At 35.8% G+C, this 26,994-nt stretch overlaps 1 long non-coding RNA gene across 1 annotated transcript in view; it reads right to left on the bottom strand.

The window, feature by feature from the left end:
- LOC134758259 (uncharacterized) overlaps positions 1-26,739 on the bottom strand; it is a 148,023-nt gene extending 121,284 nt beyond the window's left edge. Inside the window, exon 1 of the long non-coding RNA XR_010133241.1 lies at positions 26,555-26,739. This is a non-coding gene — a long non-coding RNA (uncharacterized lncRNA). The remainder of the gene's footprint in view (positions 1-26,554) is intronic.
- Between the last annotated feature and the right edge of the window lie 255 nt (positions 26,740-26,994).

Raw genomic sequence — 26,994 nt, 5'->3', positions numbered from 1 at the left:
TTCATTTATATATGAAAACAATAAAATCATGAGGACCTCAAGAAACTAGTTAACTGAATCTTTTTTGTGAATATGTGTCTGGCGTGAGGAAGTGACTTCAATTGTGCTGGAGAGTCTGACATACAAGGCACAACTTCAGGAACTTTTAGAATGCTCTGGGTCTTATTGCTGAGTAGGATCTTATATATTCTTGGGCAGTATCATACTGGTATTCTTTGAGGAAAATAAAAAGTTTCTTCTTTGTAACTTGACACTATGGAAATATATTTTATTTGCGTTTTATCAATAAATTTAGAGCAAAAATTCCCACCAAAATGCAGTGACACTCCTAACTGAGTCAGATAGCATGTGTAAGATACATATAGCCCCAGTTTAGTCCTTTCTTTAAGGAAACCAAGTCATTGGATTGAGAATAACTTTAGGTAAGATAGCTCCTGGTTTTGTTTTGAGTCAAATACGCTCTCCATAAGCACAAACACAAAGCCATTGAGTTATCTTGTCTAATAGAGAGCCTATTTGACTATTAAGTACCTGATGGCAGTGGCTTGATATAAGTGATCTATTCTTCCCCCAAAATAATTTCTCTCTAGCACTTTCTATATAATCTATGTATATATTTATAAACAAGGCATATGTATACATATACCTTAATTGAATACAATCTATTCCTCTTCAAAAAATATTTTCCTCCAAGATTAAATAAAATTAAACTGACAAAAAAATACAGTGAACAGCCTACATTTTATTGGTTAATATTGTTTAATTTTACCATTTGAAAATAATATAAGCACAGATTTATTTAATGTGTCCATTTCTGTCATATTTGTTTATTAATATTTTGAGATCATTACCAATATAGACAGACCTCCCAATGCACTGTATATCATTAAATACTAGGGAAAATGTGGAGCCTACTGTTATGCACACGAAATTCTAAAACCTGTCTATTCTCTCCCCTCTCTCTTTCTCTTTGCTTTGGCCTAAGTAGTCCCCTTTCATAGGTGAGAAACCTTGGCATAGCACAATAAACTTGGAAAAAGAATGAAGTCAGTGAAAGAATGAGGATCAGCACATTCAGCCTTCTGATTGGAAGCTTAATATAATTATTCTCCAATAATTATATTCCTGTCCATGTACTTAGCATGAAATATATATTGGGTTGAAAATGATATTTTCAAATCCTCTTTACAATGCCAAAAGTACCATTATACAGCCTATCCTTTTTATTAAAAGATAATACTAAAAGGTTATGTAAAGGCAAAAGATTAAATCATTTAAAGTAAAAATAAGGGTCCTTTACAATTGAATTATTGCCTACATTTTATAAAACCAAAATGAGTTTATTTTGTTAAGTCAACCAGTGAAAAGAAGGAAATACTTTGCTTTTATGGTCATGCACCTCTAAAATCACTGTCCAGGAATTTTCCGGCACTAACATTTTTCATCTACAGAGACCAAAAATATGCAGATAAAGTTAGTTTCAGAAAAGATTCCACAATGTAACCAAGCTTTACATACACAGGGGAAAAACAAGCTCGTGGATTCAATGCAATTTTTAAAAAATGTGGCCTTATAAAACTGTCATTCACAAGCTAGTAAGAACTCCACTCTATCCACTTAGTGCTGGACATTAAAACTCTTCTGGGCAGATTTGGTCAAAACAAGCAAGATCTTTCACAGTAATCAGCCAGAAAGCTGTGATAACTTGCAGTGAGTCCTTTTTCCTATGAAAATATTTACAATGCTACGCAAGGGTTCATATGATGCCAGCATCTTACTAGCTCGAAGAAATCCAAAAAATTTTGGAAATTGGGATGTGTAACAAAAATAGAGACTTCTTCCAACCTGTATTTTTTAAGCATCTAGAAGGTATCCAGAATTTTTCTACCAGCCACAAAGTTTATCTTCCTCTACCAAAAACGAAATTATCATAAAGAACTGGTATGTCTGATTTTGAAATGTCTCACCCCCAAAACAGCATCTGTATGTTTGGAAAATACTTTAGTCAACTATTCTGTGGTCTGGGCTTTGGGTTCCTCAGCTGACAGTGGTCAGATAACATGGGTGGACTGTCTGGGTTGGTTTGGCTTATTGGGAGAAATTGCTGATTAATTTACATCATCACATTTATTTGTTGTCCCCAAATAATCTTTTTTTATCTCATGTATTTTTAATAAAATCTTGTCATACCAATCATAGGTTATGTATGAAACAAAGCAATCATAATTCTTTTACAGAAAAAGGCATCAATTTTACATATCGTGTATCAAATTTGCTCATTTAAAAGTCCTCTTTAGGAATATTACATATAATATAAACAGCATTTATTTTTCATATTAATGTATATTTTAGTGGATAATAAATTTTTTCTAAGTTAATGACTTCTCTAAGTCATTAACTTTCAGATAATATTGACTTTCACACTAAAAGTAGTGGCAAAAACCACAATTAAGTTTGCACCAACTTAATATATAATGATATTATACATCTTGCTTTCTTAAGCTATCTGAAGCTATTATATAATATTTAAAACAAAGAGTTTTGGACTTGGATTTTAGTGATGAATATATTTTCTTAAAAAAGTGGTAGTGTGAAGGAACCAGGAACAACATAGTTTTTCTAACTTTTAACTTTGCTAAGTAAGGACATTATTTTAAAAATTTACTCTATCACCACTATTTTATAAAAGAAAGTAACTCCATCACAAAATAATTTAAAAGGGCAGATTCTTGGACTCAAAGGTATATTTTATAAAGCAGGATAATTGACAATTTTACCTTCACATACATAAAAATTTTGTCTTATTTTTCTCATCTTGTCCAAAACCATCTCTGGTCTGAGAACTGGTACATGGAAACCACAGCATTATATTGCCCCAAGAGGAGAAAAAATATAATTAAACCCAAATTTTGCTTTTTATAAATTACCTCCTCTAAATTAAGGATCCCTGTGTAATTTATTTGGCTATCTGACTATCCAGTCACAGTTACAATACTAGATTGTGGTTTAAGAGACAAACTCCTTGTATCTTCTTGCAGGAGCCTGAATTTCTGTTGCCATTCATTTCAAGTGCCTCTATCTACATCCATACAGACCTGGGGGTAGAGGCTGGTTGGCAAACTAGGAAGGAACAAAGAAGGACATGTTGGCATCTAGGTGATAATCTTAAAAATCTCTCCATTTTACTTTTATGTATTACTTTCATTTTGGGAAATCGAAGAAATGAATCCTTTGTCAGTGATAGTCCTTGGATAGATGGTGCCCAAAAATATCTAAAATTATTTTGGAATTTTTTTTCTGTAAACTTTCAGATAATATTGACTTTCACTTGTATTTACTTTGAACTAAAACCATAATAGATAATTTCACTGATTTCCATAATCAGGAAAAAAAACATAAGAGTACTATGCCTCCAGGCTTTTTGGATAGTTTCTTTTTCCTGTCCAGAGAGAAATCAAAAGTGCAAAATATATGTATTTTTAATTTTTTCCTTTAAGTTTTTCATATATGTGTGTGTGTGTGTGTGTGTGTGTGTGTATAGTTTGAATATATGGTGCAATGGGAATTTTTAAAATATTTTAAAGTAAACTGAAAAACTGTAATTTTAAAAAAGTTTATTCTATAACTTGATATCTTTCTAAAATTCCAAGATAAACTCATTTAATGGCATAAAAATTATATGATTTTCTTGCTCAAATTTAAAAACTATATATATATGTAAATACTATGAAATTAATTAAAATCCATGAAACATAGAATTTGTTACCCTTCATCTAAAGTCCAGGATCCAGACAAATTTGTGCTATTAAAAGTTTCCTTATCTCAAGCAGAGCTTTGGCAAAACTGTTTCAAAAAGTGCAAAGTAACAGCACAGATTTTCCACTTATATGAAATCATCTTACTTTTGTGGGTTTCAGTTAAGATCTTGATCTTAACATTTTTCATTCATTGTGGCATTATATAAGAAGCACATTTGTTCAGAGGAGAAGCTTTTTTTTCCTGTTAATATTTAGCTTATAAAACTATGCCAAGAAATGATAGGGTCTTGAGAAACTGGTTAGAACTAAAGTATTTTAAGTTGAAGTTGGAAACAGCTGTCAAACGTGCATATGTTATTGGGGGTGCAATGTGTTCAGACTCTAATAATATGAGTTACGTGAATCCAGTACAGAAGCAGTGATGCTGATGCTTTTCTTACCCCTATGATAACATGATAAATATGGGATGGTGCCACTAGAAGCATTTTACCGCATATTTTATAATATAATATCATGAATTTTTAAAAAGATTTAGTGGAGTTTTAAGAAGAAAAAAATTGCAGTGACACTTAGTAATCTTCAAAAATCTTTCAATCCAGAAAGAAAAAGCACTTTATAAACTCTGAAGCTCATTAACCTTCACAAAATACTGGCAAGTTAGGTGGCAAATGTTACTCTCCTCAGTTCATAGATGAGTGAACTGAAGCACCGAGAGGTTAACTGATTTTTCCAATTCACGAAGCAAGTCACGGCAAAAAGGGAGGTTACACAGAATTCTTGACTATTGGTTCACATGGGGCTCTACTCTCTGGACAAAATGATTTGTTGAATAAGCACCTATTGATTATAACTTCCTGGATAATGTCATTTGACATTTGTCCAAATAATTTGCTGATGATACAATCATACTATACAACCTCTAAAAGGACAAAATTGTCTGTTTGACCCAAATACTACAATAATTTGGATCGATGCAAGTGAATAATTGGTGGAAAAATTTTAGTCTGCTTTTCTATTAATTAAGGTATAAAATATATGAATATTTGAAGGAATTAATATTTTGTGTTCAGCAATAAGTAAAATGAACTCCACCTTAATGTGCCTTCTTTAAGGGGTTTTCCAATATCCTGAAGAAAGGAAAGTTATATGTTATATTATTCCGCTATTGTAATGCAAAACCAAAAAGATATCTGATTTTTTAAAATTAGGGATTTCAAAAAGGTAGGAATTTAGCTCTACTTAAAAATTATTTGCTATGATATTGGTAAAGTTAGGTGAACAGTTCCTTTGATTATTTTGTCTCCCATTGTATCTATTTTAAACTCTACATAATAAAATATTAAAGTATTTAGCACTGTGCTTGCCACATATAAAATAATTATTAAAAGCAAAATGTAAAATAAAAAATAAATGAAAAAATACATATTTGAAAGTGTATGTAAATTTGACCTGTTTTTCAAGTGATCTGGAATGTTATTGCATACCAAAAGCTATTCAGATAAAGTATTCCCAAGCTGCAAAATGTTAAAAGATGATCTCATATGTCAGTTTCCTTTTTAAATGACAAAGCAGATAGAAGTAAAATAATTTGCTCAGTACTAAATAGGCAATGCCTAGAAAATCTTACACCAATGTTTCTGGAAATTTGGGGATCCTATTGGTCAAATAGTTTCAGACAGCAACAGGCTATCAGAACAGATCCCAATAACTTTGCTTATCTTGATTAAGGTGAAATTGTCATCAGTTTAATTATAGCCAAAAGAATGAGAATATAGAAAAAAGAAAGGGACACAAGAAGGAGAAATGAAGGAATGAAGAAAATAAGGAAGAAATAGAGGAGGGGAAAGAGGGAGGGAGAAAGGAATCCAGTGAATAACAGTGGACAACACAGAGAGTTCATTAAACTTAGGGATTTATCTCTCTCTTTTTTTCATTTTTACAAGCTAGCTTGTTTCTAGTTTTTAGGACTGGATATGAATATGTTCCTATAAGGATTCAATAGGCTCAGATGTCACTTCTTAGATTCTACAAAAACAGTGTTTCGAACTTGTCAAATAAAAGCACAGGTTCCATTCTGTGATATAAAACAGCACATCACAAAGCGTTTTCACACATTGCATGTTTCTAGGGTTTTTTTTATTTGTTTGTTTATTTCTTTTTAAAACATTTTATTTTACTTTAAGTTCCAGATACATGTGCAGAATGTGCAGGTTTGTTTCATAGATATATGTGTACCATGGTTATTTGCTGCACCTATTGACCCGTCCTCTAAGTTTCCTCCTCTTGTCCCCTATACCCAACAGGCCCTGGTGTGTGATGTTCCCCTGTGTCCATGTGTTCTCATTGTTCAACTCCTACTTATGAGTGAGAACATGTGGTATTTGGGTGTCTGTTCCTGTGTTAGTTTGCTGAGGATGATGGCTTCCAGCTTCATCTTTGTCCCTGCAAATCAGATGATCTCATTTCTTTTTATGGCTCTGTAGTATTCCATGGTGTATTTGTACCACATTTTCTTTATCCAGTCTATCATTGATGAGTATTTGTGTTGGTTCCATGACTTTGCTATTGTAAATAGTACTGCAGTAAACATATGTGTACATGTGTCTTCATAGTAGAATGATTTATCATCCTTTGGGTATATACCCAGTAATGGGATCACTACCGAGTCACACGGTATTTCTGGTTCTAGATCCTTGAGGAATCACCATATGGTCTTCCACAATGGTTGAACTAACTTACTTTCCCACCAACAGTGTAAAAGCATTCCTATTTCTTCACAGCCTATTGTTTCTTGACTTTTAATAATCGCCATTCTGACTGGCATTTCTTCTAGATTTTCTAGTTTGTATCTCATTGTGGTTTTGATTTGCATTTTTTAATGATCAGTAATGTTGAGCTTTTTTTCATGTTTATTGGCCACGTAAATGTCTTCTTATGAGAAGTGTCTGTTCATATCCTTTTCCCATTTTCTGACTGGGTGGTTTTTTTTTCTGTTGTAAATTTGTTTAAGTTCCTTGTAGATTCTGGATATTAGACCTTTGTCAGATGGGTGGCATGGTACTGGTACCAAAACAGACATATAGACCAATGGAACAGAACAGAGACCCAGAAATAACACCACACATCTACAACTATCTGATATTCATGAAACCTGACAAAAACAAGCAATTGGGAAAGGATCTCCTATTCAATAAATGGTACTGGGAAAACTGGCTCGCCATGTGCAGAAAACTGAAACTGGACCCCTTCTTTACACCTTATAAAAAAATTAACTTAAAATGGATTAAAGACTTAAATGAAAAATCCCAAACCTTAAGAAATGTAGAATAAAACCTAGGCAATACCATTCAGGACATAGGCATGGGAAAGCCTTCATGATGAAAATGACTAAAGCAATTGCAATGGAAGCCAAAATTCACAAATGGAATCTCATTAAACTAAAGAGCTTCTGCACAGCAAAAGAAACTATCATCAGAGTGAACAGGCAACCTACAGAATGGGATGTCAAATATATCTTTTTTCTCCTGTCCTTCTTTCCATTACTTTAAGTATGTTTCTCATGATTTATCACTTGAGCTATTGTTAACTATATCTGTTTTTTTTAACTTTTATTTTAAGTTCAGGGGTACACGTGTAGGTTTGTTACATACATAAACTTGTGTCATGGGGGCTTGTTGTACAGATTATTTTGTCACCCAGGTATTAAGGCTAGTCATCATTAGTTATTTTTCTTGATCCTCTCCCTCCTCCTACCCTCTACCCTCTCATAGGCCTCTGTGTCTGTTGTTCTCAATGCATCCGTGTGTTCTTATCATTTAACTCAAAATTATAAATAAGAATATGTGGTATTTCTTTTTCTGTTCCTGTGTAGTTTGCTAAGGATAATGGCCTCCAGCTTTATCCATGATGCTGCAAGAAACATGATCTCAGTTTTTAATGGCTGCGTAGTATTCATTGGTGTATATGTGTCACATTTTCTTTATCCAGTCTACCATTGATGGTTATGTAGATTGATTCTATGTCTTTGCTATTATGAATACTGTTTCAATGAACAAACGTGTGCATGTGTCTTTACAATGGCAAACAGAGACAGTTTGATTTCTTCTCTATTTCAATGGCCTTTATTTCTTTATCTTGCTTGATTGCTCTGGCTAGGACTTTCAGTACTATGTTGAATGTTGGGCATTCTTGTCTTGTGCTGGTTTTCATGGTGAATGCAACCAGCTTTTGCCCATCATGTATAATGGCTGTGGGTTTGTCATAAATGGCTCTTATTATTTTGAGGTATATTCTTTCAGTTCCTAGTTTATTGAGTTTTTAACATAATGGGGTGTTGAATTTTATTAAAAGTCTTTTATTCATCTATTGAGATAATCATGTAGTTTTTGTCTTTAGTTCTGTTTATGTGATGAATCACATTTATTGATGTGTGGGGATAAAGCCTACTTGATCATAGTGGATTAGCCTTTTGATGTGCTGCTGCACTTGGTTTGCAAGTATTTTGTTGAGAATTTTTGCACTGATGTTCATCAAAGATATTGGCCTGAAGTCTTCTTTTTGGTTGTGTCTCTGCCAGGTTTTGGTATAAAGATGAACCCGGCCTCATAGAATGAGTTAGAGAGGAGTCCTTCTTCCTCAGTTTTATGGAATACTTTCTATAGAAATGGTACCAACTCTTTCTTGTTCATCTGGTAGAATTTGACTATGAATCTCTCTGGTCCTGGGCTTTTTCTTGCTGTTTTTGGTAAGCTATTTATTTCTGATTTAATTTGGGGGCTCATTATTAGTCTGCTCAGGGATTCAATTTCTTCCTGGCTCAATCTTGGGAGCAGCATGAGTCCAGAAATTTATCCATTTCTTCTAGATTTTCTAGTTTGTGTACACAAATGTATTCATAGTAGTTTCTGATGGTTATTTTTATTTTTGTGGGGTCACTGGTAACATCCTCTTCATCATTTCTAATTTTGTTTATTTAGATCTTCTTTCTTATTTATTAGCCTAGCTAGTAGTCTATATATTTTATTTTATTACTATTATTTTTTTTTTGAGAAAAAGTCTCACTCTGTTGCCTAGGCTGGAGTGCAGTGGCTCAGTCTCAGCTCACTGCAGCCTCCGCCTTCTGGGTTCAGTTGATTCTCCTGCCGCAGCCTCCGAAGTAGCTGGGATTACAGGCATCTGCTACCACATCGGACTAATTTTTGTATTTTTAGTAGAGATAGGGTTTCACCACATTGGACAGGCTAGTCTTGGACTCCTGACCTCAGGTGATATGCCTACCTTGGCCTCCCAAAGTGCTGGGATACACGTGTGAGTCACCTTACCTGGCCTATATATTTTATTATTTCTTTCAAAAAACCAACTCCTGGATTCACTTACTTTTTGATTTTTTTTTTTTTTTTTTGGGTGACTCAATCTCCTTCAGTTCAGCTCTGATCGTGGTTATTTCTTGTCTTTTTCTAGAGTTGGTTTGCTCTTGGTTCTCTAGTTATTTTAGTTGTGATGTTACATTGTTAAATTGAGATCTTTCTAACTTTTGATGTAGACATTTAGTGCTATAAATTTCCCTTTTTTTTTTTTTGAGACGGAGTCTCACTCTGTCGCCCAGGCTGGAGTGCAGTGGTGCAATCTCGGCTCACTGCAAGCTCCGCCTCCTGGGTTCATGCCATTCTCCCACCTCAGCTTCCTGAGTAGCTGGGACTACAGGTGCCTGCCACCATGCCCAGCTAATTTTTTTGTATTTTTAGAAGAGACTGGGTTTCACCATGTTGGCCAGGAGGGTCTCGATCTCCTGACCTCATGATCTGACTGCCTTGGCCTCCCAAAGTGCTGGGATTACAGGCATGAGCCACCGCGCCCGGCCATAAATTTCCCTCTTAACACTTATCTGTATCCCAGAGATTCTGCTATGTTTTATCTTTGTTCTTATTAGTTCCAAAGAGCTTCTTGATTTTTGCCTTAATTTCATTATTTACCCAAAAGTCATTCAGGAGCAGGATATTCAATTTCCATGTAATTGTTTGGGTCTGAGTGAATTTCTTAGTGTTGACTTCTAATTTGATTGTTCTGTGGCTCAATGGAGTGGTTATGATTTCAGTTCTTGTGCATTTGCTGAAGAGTGTTTCTTATGCTTGATTATGTGGTCAATTTTAGAGTATTTACCATGTGTCACTGAGAAGAATGTATATTCCATTGTTTTTGGGTGAAGAGTTTGGTAGATGTCTAAAAGCGTTCATTTGATCCAGTGCTGAGTCGGGTCCTGAATATCTTGGTTAATTTTCTGTCTCCATGATCTGTCTAATACTGTCAGTGGGGTGTTAACATCTCCCACTATTATTGTGTGAATATCTAAGTCTCTTCATTGGTCTCTAAGAATTTATAAATCTGGGTGCTCCTGTTTTGGGTGCATATGTATTTAGAATAGGTAGGTCTTCTTGTTGAATTGAACCCTTTACCATTATTCAATGCCCTTGTCTCTTTTGATCTTTGTTGGTTTAAAGTGTGTTTTGTCTTAAATTAGGATTGCAACCCCTGCTTTTTCTATTTTCCATTTGCTTGGTAGATTTTTCTTCATTCCTTTATTTTGAGCTTATAGGTGTCATTGTGTCTGAGATGGGTCTCTTGCAGAGAGCATACGAATGCATCTTGGTTCTTCATCTTGTTTGCCACTCTGTGCCTTTTCACTGGGATGTTTAGCCCATTTATATTTAAGTTTAGTATTGATATATGTGGATTTGATCCTGTCATCATGATGGTAGCTGATTATTATGTGGACTTGTTAGTGTAGGTGCTTAACAGTGTCACTGGTTTGTGTACTTAAGTGTGTTTTTGTAGTGGCTGGTAATGGTCTTTTTTCCCCATATTTAGTGCTTCCTTCAAGAGCTCTTGTAAGCACATCAGGTAGTAATGAATTCCCTCAGCATTTGCTTGTCTGAAAACGATCTTATTTCTCCTTCACTTATGAAGCTTAGTTTGGCTAGATATAGAATTCTGGATTGAAATTTATTTTCTTTAAGAGTTGAATATACCCCTCTAATGTCTTCTGGCTTGTAGGGTTTCAGCTGACAGGTCTGCTGTTAGTCCGATGGGCTTCCCTTTGTAGGTGACCTGACCCTTCTCTCCAGCTACTTTTAACATTTTTTTTTTTTCATTTCAACTTTGGAGAATCTAATGATTATGTGTCTTAGGGCTGACCTTCTTGTGAAGTATCTTACTGGGATTCTCTCCATTTCCTGAATTTGAATGTTGGACTCTCTACCTATGTTGGGAAATTTCTCATGGATGATATCCTGAAGTATGCTTTCCAAGTTGGTTCCATTCTCCCTGTCTCTTTTAGGGATACCAATGAGTTGTAGATTCAGTCTCTTTACATAATACTATATTTCTAGGAGGTTTTGTTTATTCCCTTTCATTCTTTTTTCTCTATTTTTGTCTGATTGCCTTATTTTAGAAAGCTAGTCTTCAAGCCCTGAGAGTCTTTCCTTTGCTTGGCCTGTTCTGCTATTAATACTAGTGATTGCATTATTAAATTCTTTTTTTTTTTTTTTTTTTTTTTTTTTTTTGAGACGGAGTCTCGCTCTGTCACCCAGGCTGGAGTGCAGTGGTGCGATCTCGGCTTACTGCAAGCTGTACCTCCCAGGTTCACGCCATTCTCCTGCCTCAGCCTCCCAAGTAGCTGGGACTACAGGTGCCCACCGCCACACCCGGCTAATTTTTTGTATTTTTAGAAGAGACACGGTTTCACTGTGTTAGCCAGGATGGTCTCGATCCCCTGACCTCGTGATCCACCTGCCTCGGCCTCCCAGAGTGCTGGGATTACAGGCATGAGCCACCGTGCCTGGCCTGTATTAAATTATTGTTATGTGTTTTTCAGTGCTTTCAGGTCAGTTACATTCTTTCAATACTAGCTATTTTTTTTCTGTCAGCTCCTGTATGATTTTATTGTGATTCTTAGCTTCCTTGACTTGGGTTTCAGTGTACTCCTGCATCTCAATAATCTTCATTATTATCCGTATTCTGAATTATATTTCTGTAATTCAGCCTTCTTAGCCTGGTTCAGGACCCTTGCAAGAGAGGCGGTATGGTCTTTTGGAGGAAAGAATGTACTCTGCTTTTTGAATTGTCAGAGTTCTTGTGTTTGTTCTTTCTCATATTTGTGGGATGATGTTTCTTCAGTCTTTGAGGTTGCTGACCTTTGGATTTTTTTTTTAAATCCTATTGATGTCTTTAGGGGTTTGATTGTGATATAAAGTGGATTCAGCTGACTGGATTTATTTCTAGAAGGTTTTAAGCTTCCAAGTCCTGACTGTGTACTATAACTCTGGAGGACTTGTATTGGGCCTGAACTTTTTTCTCTGGCTTTTCGAGGTTAGGAATCCACTGCACTGGGGTGCCCAAGGTACTCTCAGGCCTCTGGTCACTACAATACAGTGGGTGGTTTAGGGAAAGCCTTTGACAGTGTGGTGGAAATAGGTTTGGTCCTTGGTAGCATGTGCCAGCAGCAGCACGAGCAGCAGCATGGCAGGGTGCAGGCTCATTTGTTGCAGCAGGATGCTAATGGGTGCCAGGGCCAGGGTGCCTGATTCCATGCAGGTATTCACCACAGTGGCCGAGACAGCACAGCTGTGGGGGTGGCTCTTTGGTGACTATGTGTGCCACCGTGCTGGTGGTGGTGTTAGCAAAAGGGCAGGATGCTGGCAGGCACAGATTTCTTTGCCCTTTCTGTGGGCCATAGGCAGGGGTGGTTACTCAGGGTGGGAACAAGTCCACTGTTCTCTATGCAGAGTTTCATTCTGGCAGCAGTGTTGGTTCAAGGGCAGGGCACTGGTGAAAGCAGGGCTAGCTTGCCCTGTACCTGCCAAGGCTCCAGCTGCAATGGCAGTCATACAGGAGGTGCAGGGCAGACTATACTCCCACAGCATCAGTGGCGGGGCAGGGTACATGTACACACATTCATGCACTGGTGGGGCAAGGAAAGCAAAATCTGCCTTGCACAAACATGCAGGCAAAGCAATGTGGGGGTATGTCGTGGTCTTAGGGAAAGCTGAAATGTGAGGAGCGAACAAATGACTTGGTGTGTGGCCATGGGGGCTGCCCCATTGGAGCTCTCTGCAGGTGAAGGCATGGTCCACCAGTGCAATAGCTATCATGCAGGCCTCCAGGGAACCCAAGGCTGCCCTGCAAGCAGGTATGGCCAGTCCTGGCCCCGGGAGAGGCCAGGAGACCAAGGGGTGCTCAGATTGTACTGACCCCATTTGATGAGCAAGACCACCCGCAGAGTTTAGTCTGACAGTTCTCCCAGGGCTAAAGTCTCCTGTGAGAGCAAGTCAAGATTAGGAGTTACCCTTTCCTGGCCATGTTCTGCTACACATGCTCTTGCACCAAAGCCTCTGAGTTCTGCATCAGCTGGCTTGCTGCCCCTACCGCCTGCCTAAGCAGCTCTCTTTGCCACCTTGAGTGTTGTGGCTGAAGATCTCCTCCTGTTAGGATTACAGAGGCCTGTGGCAAGAGTGGATTGCTCCTTGCCTGTTCACCTCACTCGCTCCCCTGGACTCATTAGGGGCCAGGACTGAATCCCAGTGCTCAGTAGTCTCAGGCGGGGTTCCCAGCTTCCTCCCCCTTCAGCCAAGCTTCTGTGTCTTCCCTCTGTCCACTCTTGGTGCATTCCTTCTGAAGATCTGTTAGGAGTGTGCCAGTCATTTCAGTCCCTTGGTGGCAGCTGTTCCACCTGGCCACATTTGGTTGGCCATCTTTCACCTTTCCTTTAATTATGTGCGTGACTCTTTTCACCTTCTATTTCCTCCAGCTTCAGTCTACCCATATGCCATGACTAGAGTCATCTTTCTTTATTTTTTTTATTTTTTTTTAATGGAATTTCGCTCTTGTTGCCCAGGCTGGAGTGCAGTGGCACAATCTCGGCTCACTGCAACCTCTGCCTCCCGGATTCAAGTGATTCTCCTGCTTCAGCCTCCCAAGTAGCCGGGATTACAGGCGTGTGCCACCACGTCTGGCTAATATTCTTGTATTTTTAGTAGAGACGGAGTTTCGCCATGTTGGCTACGCTGGTCTCGAACGCCTGACCTCAGGTGATCCACCTGCCTCGGCCTTCCAAAGTGCTGGGATTACTTCTATAGTTCATTACTAGAGTCATCTTTCAATAGATAATTCTGACTATATTAAGTCTCCTAATCACAAACTTTCAAAGGTTCTATGTTTTCCCCCAAATTAAGAAAGAAATTCTCACCTGAGAATCAAAAATCCTTTCCAGTATGACCACTACCTACTTTTCTAGCTGCATTTCTAATAATTCTACTTCTCTGCATTGTAAGTTTTAATCAGACTTGCCTCTTCCCTTTTTGTGAACATGCCTCTGCTCTCTAGTCATGCATATATGCACACACACACATTCATACTTGGCATTTACCATTGTGAGTGCCTGGCATAAGATGGAAAAGATTTTTTTTTTTTTTTTTGCCTTCTTTCCTGGCTTCTTTTCTTTTTTGTACTTTTGGTCAGTTCTGCTTCTCAGTCCACAGAAGTGCTGGGGAATTGTTTCATTAGCAAACATAGAACCAGGAACTATCTCTTTTACTGGTAATTTTGACTCTGTGTTTTCTGCTAGTCCTACTCCCGAAATAACTAGTGGCAGTGTTGCTCAGACTCTCTTTGCTTCCAGAAGTAGATGTAAGAGTTACATTATAACCTCTGGGTTGCTTTATTTCAGTAGAGAAGAAATTGAATCTTGTGCTTGGTCTAAGGATGATCCTGACTGTCAACATGCTAGTCCTTAAGAAATTATAAAAGAGACCCAAACACAAGCAATTGGTCAGTGTTCTTGGAACTAAGACCATAGATAGCTCTATGTGGTAACCCTCTATGTTAGGGCACATGATTTGAGAAGCCCTTAATATTGATGTTTAAATAATAGTGTATTAAAGATAAAAAGATGAGATATGTAGGAAGACTGGCTCTAAGAGTTGATCAAGACTTTCACAGTTGTGAACTGCTTGAGATATACAATATTCCTCTTATAAAATGTCTTGTTAGTTAAAAGTGATGAATATCTTCTTGTTTAAGGAAAGTATAATGCAAATTTTGCCTTTGTTTTCGGAATACCCATAAAGAATAGAGCTGATCTACTTGCCTTAGAGAGGCAAACGTATGACAAATATTTTTAAAGACACTGATTTATTGTCAGCTGAAAAGGAGTTAGAATAGGTGACCTGTGATTTTTGAACAAAGACCAGGAGACACAATTGGATATAAAGATGCCCTTATAGTTTTCTACCTTTTCATATTGTCTTTGCAGTCTGTAGGGCCTTTTCTATCATTACAATACTTTCAAAAGGCTGCACAATTTTGCAAGTATTCTCAAATGCTTTTATTGATATAACGTCATTGTAATTCTCTCCAATCACTGTTTACCTCCTCTACTGTCACTTTTCTTAAGACATTCACCTTACTTTGCCTTGTAAAATTCTGATGTTTTGTGGATCCTCCCTTTCCTCTGCTCTCCTCACACAGACACTGGACTGAAGATTCTTTTTTGAAGTGACTGTATTATTTTTCCTTCTTTTGTCACACTGTCTTAACATAGTAGTTGCTTATATTGGGAAGCCATCATTTTTGTCTGTCCAGAATTGAGTCACTCTCTTCAAGTAATAGTATTTCAGATTTGTTTTATGGGGGAACCAATTCTCCCTTATGGGGCTCAGTTCATGGAGTATAAGACAGTAGGGTATATAATGTAAAACTGACTGAGTCAGCTTATATAGAGGACAATGAGTATCCCTCCATTCTAGGCTAGGAATTCTGCAATGCTGATTATGTGGTAGCAAAACATCCATTAAATGTCAGCTGTATCTTGGAACCTAGACAATGTGATAATCAGGGCTGGAGTTTTAGGAACTTGGTAGAAAAACTTTCAGAGGCTTCTTCTCTTTGTGAACAAGCAAATCTATATGGATTAGAATCCAATAACATTAATCCTTGGAAAATTGAAAAAAAAAACCCCTGAAATCCATGTCCCAGCTCTAGTTAGTTCCAGCAAAGGCAGAAAGATGAGAGTGAAAGTGTGGTAATATGCTGGGACATGGAGAAAGCCTTCCAAATATTTCCTGATATTTTTCCTCTTCCAGTCAAAGAACAATTGCCATCATTGTAGAGTCATAAATTTAAATGCACCATGGTATAATGAAGCAGATTGACTATACCACTATATACTATGTTATATTTGCATATTGCTCTGAGAATAGTGGAAAGCAGAAAAAACTTAGTCCTTAGACACTACTGGGATCTAGATTCAAGGACCATGATTCTGCAAGATCCCTGTCTTTAGTCACTAGCTCATGGAACTCAATGAATCCAAATAGAAAGTAAGCCCACAAATGTTTAGTAAATTGCGTTTGCCAAGAAACTCTACTTTTATTTTCCTTTTCAAAATTATCTCCATGTGCTGTACTTCATGTGTTTTGAGTGAGACTGGCTCAGTTCTTGGTTTTCAGCTTGGATGCCCTGATTGACCCAGAACTGGTCAAAGTTCCACATAACCTTGATCACAGAAATTGGTTCACAGATGGACACATGACTCAAAGAGGCCAGTGATCTCAGAGGCAAAAGCTTATTTTATTATGTGGCTGGCATAGGAGAAGAATTTAAATGTAGTTTCTGAGTGCCACTCATAGAAAATTCTGCTTGAAACAAAATCAACAGAGGAAAGTAGATATGAAAGACTGGGAAATGGAAAATATTCAAGAACTGAATACATCATTTGAGCTCATACATGAAAATAACTCCATGCATGAACTTCTATATTATGTGAGGTAATATATATCCTTTTTTGCTTATGCCAGCTTGGGATGAAAAATTAATGGTAGAGTAGATCTAATTTAAGATGGTTATTATCTCCTGATGTAATTTTTTCCAATTCCTACTATAATGTTTAAGAAGGCACCAAAATTAGTAAACTCAAAATGATACTGAAAGCCAGTGCTGAATGTTATTCTAATGCCAGAATTAGGGAAGAATTTCCACTAGCAGCAAGGCTGATAGAACTGGATTGAAAACACCAATCATGCTGCACTACAGGATAGAAACAAACCTCCTTACCTGAAAGTGAATGGAAATATTCTTCACTATTCCCACAATCTATTCTCTGTTCCCAAAATGCAAGTTCTGAACCAACTTGAAAACTCCAGAAGCCCCTTCTACAGCCTTCTGCCTCTATTTCTCTTTTCTCTTATTCCTCAACTCCATGTCTCTCTGCTGGTGTATTATCTGTGAGTACATGCCCTATAGACAAAATTTATGATGAAAAACTAGGAATTGGTTGTCAAATACAGGGTTCTAAGAAATTGGGTGAAAGAAGCTCATTTCAGGACATGGAAATTTCACTAGACGCATGCCTCCGAAGATTGGATTTGGAATGAGTTGTGTGTTTCTGCCTCACTTACAGCCTTACATCTAAGAAAGTTAAATATGTGCATAGAGAATGGATGCAAGTCCATCTCCATATTCTATTGACTAACATATTTATGTGTATTTGGATTTGATTATTTTTGAGGATTGAGCCAATTTCTTTAAAGAGAGCTATCATAGTTTCAGAATAAGTAAAAAAGAAATAATCCAGCATGAAAATATTTATTTTACACATACATGATTATAAGAATAAGGCACTGACATTTGGAAAACTCACAGGAGAAACAGACCTCATAAAATGAAATAACATGGGGATTGTAGAAAGATTTTATAAAATTGTTATAAAATCTATAAAATATAAAACAAGGGTTTGTGTGATATGGTTTGGCTCTGTGTCCCCACACAAATTTCATCTCAAACTGTAATTCCCACGTGTAGAGAGAGGGACCTGTAATTCCCACATATTGAGGGAGAGAGGGAGGTGACTGGATCATGGGGGCAATTTCCCCATGCTGTTCTCATGATAGTGAGTGAGTTCTCACGACTTCTGATGATTTTATAAGTGTTTGAAAGTGCCTTCTTAGTTTTCTGTCTCCTGCTGGCTTGCAAAGAAGGTGCCTTACTTCCCCTTCAACTTCTGCCATGATTGTAACTTTCTTGAGGCCTCCTCAGCCATGCAGAACTATGAGTCAATTAAACCTCTTTTCTTTATAAATTACCCAGTCTCAGGTAGTATCTTTATAGCAGTATAAAAACTAACTAATACACTGTGGTTCTTTGAAATAGAAAAAAAATACGTTAAATAAAAAGTTAGCAGAGATTAAAAACAACCTCATGGTATAAAAACAATGTGTACTGAAGTTAAGTAGGATTACATATAAACTAAAATTTTAATAGGAATATAATAGTATTATTGGAGCATTAAGTAAGATTTCTGTTTTTGTAAGTTTTGGCTGACCTTTCAATCATTGAAATCAGATTTTTTTTCTAAAACTTTCTTTTTATCTTTTAAATGCAGAGCTAATAAATAGTGGCTCATAAAGGAAAAGAGAGAAGCAGGAATTTGCTAAGCATGGGGAGAGGAAAATGACATCTCTGTGTTGCATATGAACCAATTTCTACTGGCTTGAAGAGTCTTAGCCCAGTCTTAGTGGGTTATACATTCCCCTGAGGGTTAATTAAAGATGTCACACAGAAATAAATGAAAGTTGATTCCTGCTGTATTGTCTCTGAATTCCTCTTGGGAAAGAAAGGTCATCAATAACAACAATACAAATACCTGAAACAGAAGGACTGACCAGCTACACAATTGAAGATATTGCAATTGAGTTTGTAGATAGAATGGGGAAAAAAAACTCAGTCAATCCCAATCACAAAAATGCTTACCATCAAAAACGCAGGAGAAAACCTTAAAGGTACATTCAAACATTAAGAAGCTAAATCTAAATTAGGAAACCAAAGGAGGTAAACTTATAGTAAAAGTTATGATGGCATTCATTTAAATTAGTCAAGTAGGGTTAAGGTGGGATACTTCTTCTAAATTTATTCTTAAATATATTTGCAAATTTTAAAATATATATTTAAAAATAGAAAATAGATAATCAAAAATAAAATTTTAATAATGATAATCTTTTTAATCATTTCCTTAAAGTAATCAAACCAGGAAAATGAGGAGAGATGGTGACGAGAGGTAGGAAGGGCTGAAAATAGGTTAGTATAGTTTCAAATAATATAAATAATTCATGATTTTGGTAACTAGATAAATATGTTTAAAATATTTTTTAAAAATAAAGTACCACCAGTAGAATTTATAAAAATTAAAAGCATATTCACTAATGCACTCAATACTTAAAAAATTAGAAAAACAAAAGAAGTTAAAGCCAACAAGAAAGCATTAAAACAAAAGTATCAAGATATCAAAATGTTACAAAGTAGTCCCTTCTTATCCACAATTTTGCTTTCTGTGGTTTCAGTTGCCACCATCTGAAAATATTACATACAACAAGATATTCTGAGAGGGAGAGAGAGAGACAGAGAGAGGGAGAGGGAGAGGGAGAGGGAGTAGGGGAGAGAGAGAGAGAGAGGGGCCACACTCACATAACTTTTGCTATATTGGTCTAATTGTTTTATTATTAATTATTGCTGTTAATCTCTTACAGTGCCTAATTCATAAATTAAACTTTTTCACAGGCATGTGTAAGAAAAGACATAATATATCCAGTGTTCTGTACTATCTGTGGCATCGGGCATCCACTAGGAGTCTTAAAACATATCCCATAGATAAGGGAAAAGTATTGTATTATGTGAGAAAAGCAAACTTAGAAAAGAAATATATAGTATAGGCTATTAAATCCAAGAATGAAATTTATAAAATGTTAGTAGTAGTTTTCTTTGGTAGTAGAATTAGGAATTATTTTTTCTGTATAATTGTCTTTGTTTTATACCTGGAGCATAAAATTACTTTTATAATCAGAAAATAAGCTTTTTTTTTCTCAAGAAAGAGAAGAAATGAATGTGACTGTCATTGTAGACTAATTCTAAACTTATGTGAACAGAGAAGGTAAGAATTGAGGAGATTTGAAGAGTTAAGAGTTTGAAGCAAAAATTTAGAGGTATATAAAAAGATAGACTACATATTTGTGGGGCAAGAAAGATGAGAAGTTTAGCTTAGATTTGCAGTTGAGTTTTTCTCAACTTAAAGACTTCTCCCTAGAGCATAACTTAAATGGAGAGAAAGCATGATTGGTTCTAATAAGATAATGAAATTTGTAAAGTCTTATCTACTCCTTTTTTTAATGCTATAACACTAGACACAAGGGCACACTCATGAGCTCATAAGAGACCTTAAGCAGCAAAGAAAAATACAGAGCCCTACCCACAATATAGTTTCAAATGGTGTTAAAACAAAAGAAAATAAATAAAGTAAAATAAAAAATATTTTTTAACTAACTTCATCCTTTTGGGGGGATATCATATATTGAATTATTAGGGGAAAACATTCTGCCTTTGCTTTGCTAAAGCCTTGACAAGTATTTAGTAATCAAAACTACAATAACTTTGTGTTCTTTCCACAACCAAAATTTCTCTTACATGATTCACTTATTAGCATTAAGGTTCAAGTAACTGATCAAATAATAATTAAACTATGACTTACCACAGGTAATGTCAATTAACAATATTTAATATCTTAGATTAGCTTGAGTCATTGGTCAATGGGGAGTAATCTTGGAGAAGCTAAAGTTTTCTCATCATGACTGTGTTTTGGCCTAAAACTTATGAGCCACACAGAGCAAGCAGTACCTCCCCCACCCCTTCCCTTTTCGTGTTGATATGAAGCCAGTGAAGTTTATGGATTCCTTCTGAAAAGAATCATCAAAGCCATTCCAAAGATAGAAAAGTGGGGGGCAGTGATTGAGGGCTGACATAAAATAACTACAGCTACTCTCTGTTCCATGGTGCTGCTTCTGACTCTCCTCTCAGGCTGAATGTTTTTAAACTTTCATCCTGCCCATATTGTTTTTGATGGATGTTCAGCCAACATTCATGTCTTCTGCTAAGTATAGGACCCTTGTGCAATTTACTTAATCTTTGTAAAATAATTAGATGAAATTTATTAAATTGTTCATTTAATCCTTCTACAGACTTTTATTTAGTGCTAAGTGCAAGGCACTTCACCAAGAGATGAGGTTATAAAGATAAATAGAACAAATCTCTGCCCTCATGGAGTTTACGGTCCAGTAGCACATGATTTAAAAAATATTTATATTCTACCACCTATTGTTTCATTACCTTGTCTTCAAATATTTTAGAGAATGTGGAGAGAGAAGGTAGGGAGGCAAGTGAGGTACACATTGGAATTTCCCATGGATCTCATCCTCTCTTGTCAGAGTTCTTTACCTGATATCTGGGAATAACGAAAGCCAGGTCTGGCCAAAAGAGAGCTCTGTCCACCTCCAGGGGTCAGTCTCTCCTTGAGAATCCTTCCAAGAATTGCCTAAAGCCATTTCCAAGGATTGCAGATGTTCAAGTAGGAAGAAGCCTTCAAAAATTTTACTTGCGTAGGGAAACCAGTTCTAAGTTTTCTTTCAGATCTGAATTGGATCTCAAGCAAGTACTTTCCTTTGATTGAGGTAGAGGGGCTTTTGAAGGCGTGTGTGATTTCTATGTTTACATGCACTTTCATATGTCTTTGAAACCTAGACAAAGATTTTTGCCGTAGGCCACTAAGGGAGTGAATATCACAAAAGGGATTAGAATGCTGTACTTTAAAACATCAGGTCTTGTATTGGGTTATTAGATCATACTTTTAATTCAAATAACATCACATATGTCCAATTCAAGTCAGAATCATGAAGGCGTATGACTGAAGGGGGAAAATAATTGTCTTTAATGTAAACTGAGTCTATTAGTATGGATTGAGAGATAACTGCAAGCATGTACACTCAATGTGGTAACATTCCAGCCCTACTAAGATACTGCTCAACAGTCACAGGTGTGTGCCTTCTAAGAGGTGCCTACTGATTAGAAACCCCTTCCTTCATTCTACCTTGTTCTGGAAACTCATTTAGCAATTAGCAAAATGAAAGCATTCTCTTTCTGGAATTTTGACTTCAGAAGAGGGAATTTAATTTACAAAACTGCCTGTAACTAATTAAAATGAGTAGTCACTGTTGGTTTGAAATGGATTACCTCTGGGAAAATCACACTTCAGATTGTCAAAAGAGGGTTTATATCCTGATTCTGAAAAAACATCTCTCCGTTGTTCAGTAGACTGATGCTCTTTCAAATTAATGGAATCTGAAACCTGAAGCCACACACAGAAGATGATTGATACTGGAAGGTTAGTTTCACACAGAGATGTTTTACTTTAGAATATTTAAAGGCTCTTATTTCTTCTTCCATTCTCTCCCCAAGTCTTTTGATTTTGAAAAATTATTTTCATTGTGTAATTGTGTATTAATTAATTAATTAATTAAATTGTGTAATAGTCAATGAAATGAAATGCTGTTTTATATTTAAATTAGTTCCAGATGTAAAATATTTTTTAGCTCACCAAATATTTATGTGTACTGAACATTTTCACGAAGACTCTACACACTTAATCAATTTTGTGTTAGTTTCAACCTGATATTACTGTGTGTGTCATAATCAGAGGATGCACAGCAATAATGCTCCCAGGTTTCAAGCAAATCTCTATATGCCTGAATGCTATAGTATTTTAAAGCAACCAATTTCATTTAATTTGGAATTTCATTTTTATGACATGGAAATATTCTATGGACTCCATTTTCTTTCATTAACTAACTTGAATTAATTTAGTCTAATTATAGTAAAATAGGCCTATTACCATTATCTTCAGAGAGTTGATAACAAGAAGTGTTCACAACATGTCTGTTTATGTAACTAGTACTCAATTTTTTAAGGAAGTCAATTAACTTCTGAATAAATAGGATTAAGAAATAATAAAAATTAAAGGAATTCTATGTTCAAATATAAATATCATTAACCTACTGCTCATAAATATAATGGCAATCTAAACAAAAAAGTTCCCTCAAATTTGAATGGGGATAGATGACATAAAATTAAGTGAATCTCAACAATGCAAGAAAATGAACAAGGGCAGCATGTCATATTTTGGACTTATCACGTCAGTAGATTCAGAAAGAAATTTCTAATTTAATTCTTCTCTTGGGAATACTACGTTATACTATATGACCAAATTTATAAACTTTACACAAAATTTTGAATTTCTGAAGAGACTTGAACTCTTGGAACCATAGAAAAGAGATACTACTGCTTAACTTTCTTAAATGATCAGAAATTTAATTTCTAATCACAAATGGTCAGTGCTTTTAAACAAGATTTCATTACATAATGATGTTTTAAAATCTCTAAAAATACTCTGAAGTGAAGGTAAAATATTTATTTTTAATCTATATATTTATTTGCATATATATATTTTATTATGCCTTGTTTACAATGGATTGGAGCTGGTTAGGAATTGTATTATAAGAAAGATATAAAGAAACTATAAGTAGTATTAACATTTTGGAAACATTTACTATGATTCTTCTATTTAGATTATGCCACAAGGTATATATAGTTTAAAAGAAAAATAAATGCACATCATATAGGAGTATGCCTGAAATAAAATATTATGCTAAGAAATAAAAAGTATTCAGAGAGAATGGATGTTGATAAAATGCATAGCAATATATGTTAGAAGTATAGGAGAAGAAATGTGAAGTATATCAGGAAGATAATTTAAAACTCCAATCCATTTTGAACATACAGAAATGGTCCTACAAATCAAAACTGAAATTTTGTTTTCTGGCTCTGTGTTGCCCCCATGAAAAACATTGACAGTTGACTTAGCTAATTTATGGGTTAACCTGGGTCATTCTTATTAATTTATCAAAAGCTTTAAAGCCCTTACCAGTGCTTCTCTTTAATAATTTCTTAAGTTTGCCCCAGGATTCTTTTCTGAAAACGGATAGTTTACCTACCCCATTTTTTTATGATATAATCCTCAATCTTTCACTCACTTGTGTGTTCCTAAGGTGGTGATCTGTGCCCCACTAAATCACTTCAATTTTCCTTAATGGATAAGGATTAAGAGTTTCCAACTTGAACACACATTTAGATGCTTTTTAATGTATATTCTCTATCGCTTTCTATGCCAAGGGCAATGTGGAGCAAATGACAGCCTTAACAATTAATATATTTTATGTCTTTGGAAATCACTATTAGGATAATTGGGAAAAGAGTTACAGTTGCTTGAGGCATAACCTATTAGAAGAAGCAAAATACCCACATCTGCCCCATAAAAAAAATCCCACAGATAATGCTATCAGACTACCAGATAAAGAGAGCACAGCTAATTCTTCTTGCTAGAAGTTTATCAGAACAAAGTTATACATCTTAGAATATGTACCTGACTCAGAAGACAGCATGGTCAATAATTTCACTGAGCAACAAAACATATGCTACCATTCCTGGGAAAATATTAGAGTCACTTTACACAAACTATGCTTGATGACAACCATTCTGTTTGCTGTAGCTCAATCCTAAAAATTAACACGTCTAATATAAGATCTTTAACTTCATACTAAGACATATACCATAATCTTTTAAAATTTTTTTCTGTAGCAATCAGAAATCAAAATAGAAAGGCCAGCTAATGAAGTGGACTGGCTATGAATGTGGGGTCAAGAGAGATCTGTGTTCAGATTCTGGTTTTACCACTGTACTTATTTTTGTCTTAGTTTGTTCATCTATAAGAAGGGGTTGATAGTATCTGTTTTGCATATTAAGTCAAGTTTATCTGAAATAATGTATAAATCTGCCTAACACAATTTCTAGAACTTAAGGAATATTCTTTCATTTCCACAACTCCTTATACAGCAGCTCATCTTTGTATCTAAGAGTAAGGTAAAGTTAAAAAAAAAAGCAGGTAGACATGCATTTTAATATTTCTAATCCTGATGGACCATTGGCAACCTTGAGAGATGCAGTTACAGTTACAGATAGTAAGAGGTCATTCTAGATCTGATTACTCTTGCATGGATCTACACTTGTCATGGTTAAGAACCATGGGCTCATCTAATCTAGGATAACCTTAGTGGGGTTATATCAGGGAGGCCTACACTGGGAATACAGATAGCTTTTCATAAAGTATTGTGTAAACATTTTCTTTATTGGAGCATCTTGGTTTTAACTTTATATATATATATATATTATATATATATACACACACATATGTATATACATATATATATATTTAGATAGATAGATCATATTCCAATGGTAGTTTCCTAAAGTGTTTCATCATCTGCTTTTTCCTCTATACATGGGTTCACAATGGTGTTTGCTAGACACTCAGTTTCTTCTTGGAATGAAAATAGAAAGTTTTAAAGGACTCAGTACAATCTAGAGTCTCAGGGAATTTCAGATTTCACTGAGGTTTATATCAAATAATTAATATGCTGAAGTGTAAAAAGTTTTTGGAACTATCCCTGGCAAGTGGGACTGCTCTGTATTTCAAGAATATCTTGGGTACTGCTACTATCCTGACTTGAAACACAGGGATAGCCCAGAACCTACAATTGAGCAAAAGTAGGAGTTCTGGACACCTCACTAAAATCTCTTATCTGTAACTGAGAAGGCTTTGACCAAAACACAATTCCTCAATTTTGTTTTTCTAAAATGTATGACAACAAAAATGTAAATGGTAGAAGAGAACACTTAAATGTTTCTAAGACTCAAGTATTACTATTTAGGTAATGAGAAAATAATTTATATTATGCTGTTGTTAGGAATGCATAGGACAATCTCTAGGGTAACCACTACAAGAATATAAACAAATTATTAGAAGCCACTGAAAACTTGGATGCTTTGTTACAGAGCATAGGAAGGCCTGATACACAGATATACAAAAGAAAAGTATGAAATGTGTAGGACAAGAAATTGTAAAGAAATTAGAAGACTGACTTGAATAACATCTGTCAATAGGAAATTCTATGTGTGACACAAAGTTTAAGAAGACGTTGAGTATAAGCTCTTTAGTTTTATAATTATTATAAAGGCAGGATAAAATAAAATTGGGTGGGCTGTGTTGCACAGGAGAAAAAGCAGATATGCTGTGATAAAGTAACTATAACTTAGTTTTATAGTCATAGAAACAAAAGGTTGAAGAGTGCGTTGAAAATCATTTGACCCAAAGTTAAATCTACAAGATGACTATTTGGTCTCTGCTTAAATATCTTTAGTGCCAGGAAGCTCATCATGCTTGAGAGATCTCATACCATCATCCAATGTTCTGATGCTCACAAAATACTTTCTTGTTTTGCTTTTCTGAAACATTCTCTCTTTGATTTTATTTATAGTGCACACACCTATTCAGAAGTATAATGTCTTCCATATGACTCAGGATATAACCTTCCAGGTTCTATCATCCTGTCATTTCTCCTTTCAATTCAGTATGCAATATGCCTCCACCAGAACATAACAGAATGTATTATAATGTCCTGCTTATATTTTATCTGTGTAAGTAGGGTTTAATTTGATGGGGGCTAGGATCGGGTCTACATCCATATTGTTTGCTGTATATCCCTAGTACCTGACACAAATATAATACACAGTAAACACTTAGTGAAAAATTTGCTCAGTACAGCAGCTGGAAGCCTTTTTCTAATAGCCAACTAATTGGAAGGTGTATGAGTTTGGGGCCAACCAAGATAGATAAAACATAAGGTAATTATAACAAGAAAGCTTAATATAAAGGATTATTAGCTATTAATATAACAAGCGATTGAAGCAACAAGGAATTGGTTATTATTAATAAAAGGGAACTGAAAAAATACAGAATTAGTAGTAAGAAGCACCTGAGATGGAACATCCAAGAAAGGTCCTCCTGGTTTGCCTCTCAGAGCTGCAGTTCAGACCTGTGAGCACAGCCATGCTCACTGGGTGACAGAGAAGTCTTGCGGTGCCATGCCGGCAGAACTTGCAGGAAATTCTCCCTCTGGGGTGCTGAGGAAAGCTGATCACAAGATGTCTTTACCTTAGGCACCCTGAATAAAAAAACATACAAAATCAGGAGGGAATGCTGGAAGATGCTACTGGGTTTCTGAGTGCTGTTGGCTGATATGCACCTACACCACAGGAGCTAGGCACTGAAGAAGCTGCGAGTGCTGCAGGATCCTGGTGTTGAAGTGACCAAGCATGTTGTAGAAGCCTGCAGAGAGAGAAAGAAAATCAGAACTGGGAAACAAAACCTTTACCTCCTGCAATGACTCTTCAGAGCCCTGTATTGACAAAGCTT

This window comes from Gorilla gorilla, chromosome 3 (assembly GCF_029281585.2).
Source record: "Gorilla gorilla gorilla isolate KB3781 chromosome 3, NHGRI_mGorGor1-v2.1_pri, whole genome shotgun sequence".
Lineage (NCBI taxonomy): Eukaryota > Metazoa > Chordata > Mammalia > Primates > Hominidae > Gorilla > Gorilla gorilla.
This window is presented reverse-complemented; position numbering and strand designations above follow the sequence as displayed.